Here is a 7034-nt window from a genome sequence, read left to right on the forward strand (position 1 = left end):
GTGCCCTTTTTCATTTAGAAAATTGAAAATGTGGTTAAGTTATGTGTTTAGTTCAATTTTATTCATAAAGTACCAAAGCTATTGCTTTCATACTTGCAACACTTACTAACTATCATAAGAGGACTATGAAGGCAAAGTTATGTAACTCTGACTGGCATTTTGACAGAATAATGGCCCCTTTATACTTAGAAAATTGAAAATTTCGTTAGTTTTGTGTTTTGGTCCACTTTACTCCTAAAGTATCATAGGTATTGCTTTCAGACTTGGAACACAAAGTTAAATTGACCTTGACATTTGAATGACATTGACTCACAAGGTCAAATAATTAAATTTTGCTAAAATTGCCATAACTTGTTTATTTATGATCAGATTTAATTGATACTTTGAAAAAACAACACTTACCTGACATACCACAATAGACTCCACCCAAACCATCTCCCACGCCGCATCCTAGAATACCCCGCCCCCCCCCTAAAAAAGTACATATTTTGAAAGATCATCTAATAATGACCACACCCCCACACTATACCCCCCTCTCACCCCCCAACCCCGACCACACCCCGAACCCCCCTCCAAATTTTTTTTGAAACATTAATATTTACTATTTTATTTTTGAAAGACTGTCCAAACATCCCACCCAAGAATCTCCCCCCCCCCCACCAACCACCCCCCCAAAAATGTGGTTTTTGCTTTTCTTTTGGAAGATAATGTAATAAATGACCACACCTCCACACCTATACACCCCTCTCCACCCCCACCCCTCCCTCCATTTTGATTGAAGTATTGAGATAGTTCCCTACACCTTTAAAAAGAAAAATAGGTGAGCGGTCTTCATCCGCTAGGCGGTGCTCTTGTTTTGTGTCGTAAGTGAAGCTCCTATTCCTTCCCAAGCTATTATAATGTGATCGTGCTTTCGATGCAATCGAGCTTAAATAAAAAGGTTTTAGCTCACATAATGTTCTCGTGGAACGTTTGTATTCCATGATACGTATTCGCCCATCTCTTAATGTTTCGAACATGCTAATTTTTGTATATAAACACCACGTTATTAGCTCACAAAATAGCCCTATAGATAATATCGTTAAATCAATAGGACACATAACAAACTGTCATGAATACAAAACTGTTAGTCGCCAAGTCACCTTTTGCTGAATGTTTACCACGTAAACGCGCGTGTCAATATGCCGACTAATACAGAAAGTGAACCTTTATTGCTAAATCTGATGTGATATCCCTCGTGTAATTCCCCGATCAAGCATTCGTGACAATAACTGTAAACAATGAATCAGCCGTAAATGAGGTGAACCAAAGGTCGCATCTACGGCATAGGGGCGAAATTCACTCCTCTATTTTTAAACTGTACTGCCATTTTGTCTATCATGTTCCCACGCTATCATGGTGAATTAGGTAGCTCTAGTGCATCAGGGGAACGCATTGGTGTTCATTTCTGTTTTAACATCCCCATAATCAGCTGTAAACTTGAAAAGCATGCATTCAAGTATACATAAATATTTAAACACACTGTTTTTGTTTTATATCGTTAGCAACGACGACATAGGGGTTAGTCATTTACGTGGTCATGTACGTTTATACGACCAATTCTGTTTCAGTCATGGTCGAAAGTTAGTTGTACTCGTATTTAATTGGTATTGCATTTTTGTGACAAGCACGATATTGCAGCCCTTAGAGCTATGTTTTATGTAACATATGATGTACTGTTGCGGTGCTGATGGGGATCTCCATGACCTGTTTTATGTAGCATATGTTGAGCTGTTGCGGTGCTGATGAGAATGTCCTTGGCCTGTTTTATGTAACATACGATGTTCTGTTGCGGTTCGGATAATGATGTCATTGACCTGTTTTATGTTACATATGATGTACTGTTGCGATGCGGATGAGGATGTCCTTGACCTGTTTTATGTTACATAGGATGTGCTGTTGCGATGCGGATGAGGATGTCCTTGACCTGTTTTATGTTACATATGCTGTACTGTTGCGGTGCGGATGATGATGTCCTTGACATGTTTTATCTTACATATGATGTACTGTTGCGATGCGGATGAGGATGTCCTTGACCTGGTTTATGTTACATAGGATGTACTGTTGCGATGCGGATGAAGGATGTCCTTGACCTGTTTTATGTTACGTAGGATGTACTGTTGCGGTGCGGATGAAGATGTCCTTGACCTGTTTTATGTTACATAGGATGAACTGTTGCGATGCGGATGAGGATATCATTGACCTGTTTTATGTTACATATGATGAACTGTTGCGATGCGGATGATGATGTCCTTTACCTGTTTTATGTTACATAGGATAAACTGTTGCGATGCGGATGAGGATGTCCTTGACCTGTTTTATGTTACATAGGATGAACTGTTGCGATGCGGATGAGGATGTCCTTTACCTGTTTAATGTTACATAGGATGTACTGTTGCGGTGCGGAAGAGGATGTCCTTGACCTGTTTTATGTTACATAGGATGAACTGTTGTGATGCGGATGAAAAGCTCATTGACCTTAATGCACCTTTTGACTATTCAATAATAATTTACAATGGTAAAACATAAATAACCTGTTTAAAGAGACCAACTCAAAGTTCATGCATATATTATATTTATAATATTATCAGCTAGCGGCTATGAGTTACGCGTGATCAAAAAATGTTCCATCTGTGACAACACGTCCCTAGTGTTGTTACACAATATTTTATTGCACAATAATAAGTATATGTTTGGTTAAACATATATAGTATGTGCGCTTAAAACGTTTGTCGTTTTAAAAACGAAAAAGTCTGTACGTCAAATAAACGTGAAAAATGCTTTAATTAACTAAAGGCTCCGCTAATTTGAATAACATTTTTTCTTATAAAATGTATTTAAATTTTTTGGATTTACTTATATGTTTTTAAGATATTCACTAAATAGTGTGGACGGAAAAAACTTAATCTAAATGTTAGTTTGAAAGGCTATTGCCTGCACAAATACTATCGCATTATGTTTTCGTTTGGTCGGTCAGATGTCTCTTGGAACGATTTTTGCCGTGTCAGTTAAAAACTACAAAGAAAAACGAATAAACGTTATATAAGATGCAAAAGATGCAAAAAGAACATAACACTCGTATTATTGTATATTAATACTTATTCAGTTACCTCCCCTAGTTTATTAAGACGAAAATGTATTTTCAAAATAAAACTATAGTAAAAAAACTAAACAATGTTATTTCAATTTGCAAAGACAATTAATAATGCTGAGCAAGAAAGTTATAATGAAGAAAAAAAAACTGCATTTAAACATTATTAGGAAAGATATTCTTGTTATAATCATATATTCTCGAAAATTACAAAGCGATTGCAATGGCAATAAAACGTAAAAAATAACTCAAAGCATTAATGATGATTTTAATTGGATCATAAACTTGGAACCGCAAAAGCAACACACTGTTATGAATGCAATAATGTTTATTGCCAGCACACATTTTCAGAATGTTTACCACATAAACGCGCTTGTTAATATGCCGACTAATACAAAAAGTGAGTCTTTATTGCTGGATCTGATGTTTAATCCTTCTGGCATTTCTCCGAGCACGCTTTCGTGACAATAATTGTTAATAATGGATTGATCATAAATAACAGGTCAACAGAAGGTCGCATATACAGTGAAATAGAGGCGACATTCACTCTTTTTTAAATGACCTCCTCTTTTATCTATCTTGTTCCCACGACAATAATAACTCGAGGGAACGACTTAATAACGCGTGGGAACGAGTAAGCTATGTCGTGGGAACGACTCACTTATTCGGGGAAACGAGATAGAAAAAAGAGAAGTGCAAAACTAACTAATAGAGGAGTGCAAATGTTTCAGAGAGCGGCGATTGACGCCTCATCGCCTAGGTCTAACGCGTGTAGAAACCGTTGTACTTACCGCACCAAGAGTGCGCCCCACTCGAATTACAATTTCAAGCCATTATATTGTAGATCAAAATATGTAACATGTGTGTGTTTAGTGCTGTGCGGAAACAAACGTTGCTTTTTTCTTTTTCATAAAATTTTCAAAAAAAGTTTGTTTTTTTTTCAAAAAAAGTTTTACCCAGCCCCAACTCAAAGCCAAATGGCATGCTTTTCATTAGCACAGAAACCAGCCGAATTTATAAGCAGGATTATATATATATTTCTGAAATATCGAATTCTATAAAAATGCTCAATAAATCATTACTAGAATATTTACTTACACTGTTACAAACGAATAACATGTCCATATATTTGCTCGGCAGATATAAAACAAAGGGAGGTGATAAATAATTATTTGTGAATTGACTGACATGTCCCTTGAAATTATTACAGGCATACGATATATATGCTTTCTTACTATATATGAATGATAATTAGGAAATAATAATTACAATAATTTAATAAAAATTCCATTATACAAACTTTCAAAAAAAGTTATGTATAGGATTCGAGGAATGTTGCACATTTAATTTTAAATAGTTTGATATTAAAATCATTTGGTTTGGCAATTTCTGTATTAGGAATAAGACAAAAACTGCTACAGTGCTATGGTAGCGTCATGCTTTTGGACTCGTGGTAATGGTATCCTGACGTTTCCATTGTCTCTGTTTTTGTCTTGCTGATCTTTCTAATCTATGGTTACTGTGCATGTTTTTACGTAGTACTTATAGTTCAAGTTTTAGATTTTATTGTTTCATTAATTGTCTTATAGCTATAGAGTAGTTTTATAGTGTCTTGTTGATCTTTCTAATCTATGGTCACTGTGCATGTTTTTACGAAGTACTTATAGTATAAGTATAATAGGGTAGTTTTATAGTACAATTGAGTAGTTTTGATCGATTTCTTTTGAAACAGTGTTTGCAAAACATATTCGTATCTGCGATACGTCAAATGTTCTTATGTAAAGCGCCTTTGAAACGCTGCACTCTTGCATTAAAAGGCCGCTATATAAATCCGGTATAATAATAATAATTTTTCTAAGAATTGTTGGTAGGTATACGCCATACTGAGTACTGTCCTAACATCATTTATTAGGTCATGCGTGCACAATAATGAACGACTACGAGCATGGCATTAATCTCTTAAAAGTCACTTAGTATAGCGTCGTTTTAGCCAACCATATTAAAGAGAAATCCCTTTTAATAAAACGGAACTGCCTGCGGTTCTGTCAATTTATTTATGAACACTGTCAACGCTAAGTATATGACTGTAAAAGCCGTTGTTTAAAATGCATGTAGATAGATATAGATATGTATTTTAGTGCTATGTGTCAAACATCAATATATATATATATATATATATATATATATATATATATATATGTCCTATGTAAGTATATATATATATATATATATATATATATATATATATATATATATATATATATATATATATATATATATATGTCCTATGTAAGTATATATATATATATATATATATATTTATTTATATACGTATAATATAGTAAACATTTAAAATAAGTAAAATGAACACCCGATCCCGTAGACCTATAAGACGCTGTTTTCCAATATATCGTGTACAGTAATATGACACCATTAGATTTTCCAAAGGTGGTTGTCCTTTTTTTGTCACGATTCATCACTAAGGTTTATCATATGGTATTCCTTTTTGTTGTTAACGTGCGTCCAATCAAGCAGATGTATGGGCCTTTTTTGTAAACGACCTAAAAATACTAACGTTCACTAAACAGACGTAATACTTACGTACATGAAAGCATAAATATGAAGCAAAATGATGACTCAAATGTCTATTGATTTTTTTAGGGGAGCGTAAATAGTAACCTGTTAAGTATTTCATCTCTTTTATTGACGCTAAATTTAAGTTAAATCGTTACTTAAATCCAATAGTTTCAGTAAACAGCCGATATTGTGCTGAATGTTTAGAGTGGTTAAGTTATAAGCAGATCTACCGTGAAATTGCATGTGGGTCCACCGCAGTAAAGATCACTGTTGGTAAAACATGCAATAAACCAAATGGCATTGCAAAATAATCGTCATTAGTTTTATGGGAATTTTAAATTAGTTATTAACCGTTGATCAGAATCTGCTTGAACAGAGTAGCACAATACAGAGAAAATTATCCAATACACAGTCAATTATAATGATGTTCAGAGTGTATCATTCTTTTTCAAATTCACATGCCGTTGATATGCGTAGGACCTGCCTTGTCGGCACCTGCAGTACATGTGTTCACCGCGTTGTCCTGCAATATCACTTAATGAAGTAATTGCCGAAGATATATGCAGTAGGTCTAGAACATTTGGATTTCGGTGCTCCAGGAAAAATTAGTGTTTGGCATGATGTGTCCGCTAATTGTTTTTTGTTTACATTTGATTAACAGAAGTAACACCCGTGTTAGCGTTATTCTATAACTTTGTATATCATTTCAATATCAGTTTTTTGTCTAACGTATTACAAGAAAAAACACGAAATATACAAGCAAGTACGTTTGAATAAAATGCTTGAACACAATGTAATAACATTCAGTTGCATATCCATATACATATCCATTTCTTGCGCATTTTCAACGCTATCAATATTAAGTTTTAAACAATTCCACACATGTCGTGAAATAAGTTGGCTTTATCAATACATGAAAACACCGTGACATTTAATAATAGATTTCGAAACAGATATCAATGCGGCATCGAATAATTAGCAATCGAATGATCGACGAGGTGAATTTTATAATTAAATTTGTATTAAATACTTGTTGTTTCACAAATACATTTTATATATTTAATTTTGTATACAGATAATAGTTTAAATTAACTTGATACATGTGTACATTCATTTAATAAATAAACTCATCATAATGCTAGGAAATAAGGCAAATTTGCACTACCTCCCATTTGTCGGCAGTGCAGTTTAGCTGTCGAAGTTGAGTTTATTATCTGTCAGGGCTTCATCTTTATTGTTACAAAATTGTGCCATGTGGTTCTTTTCAGTTGCAATTATTTTTTATATCAATTCATAGAAAATATTTGTTAACATATGCTTTTTTAAT

This window comes from Dreissena polymorpha, chromosome 12 (assembly GCF_020536995.1).
Source record: "Dreissena polymorpha isolate Duluth1 chromosome 12, UMN_Dpol_1.0, whole genome shotgun sequence".
Classification (NCBI taxonomy): domain Eukaryota; kingdom Metazoa; phylum Mollusca; class Bivalvia; order Myida; family Dreissenidae; genus Dreissena; species Dreissena polymorpha.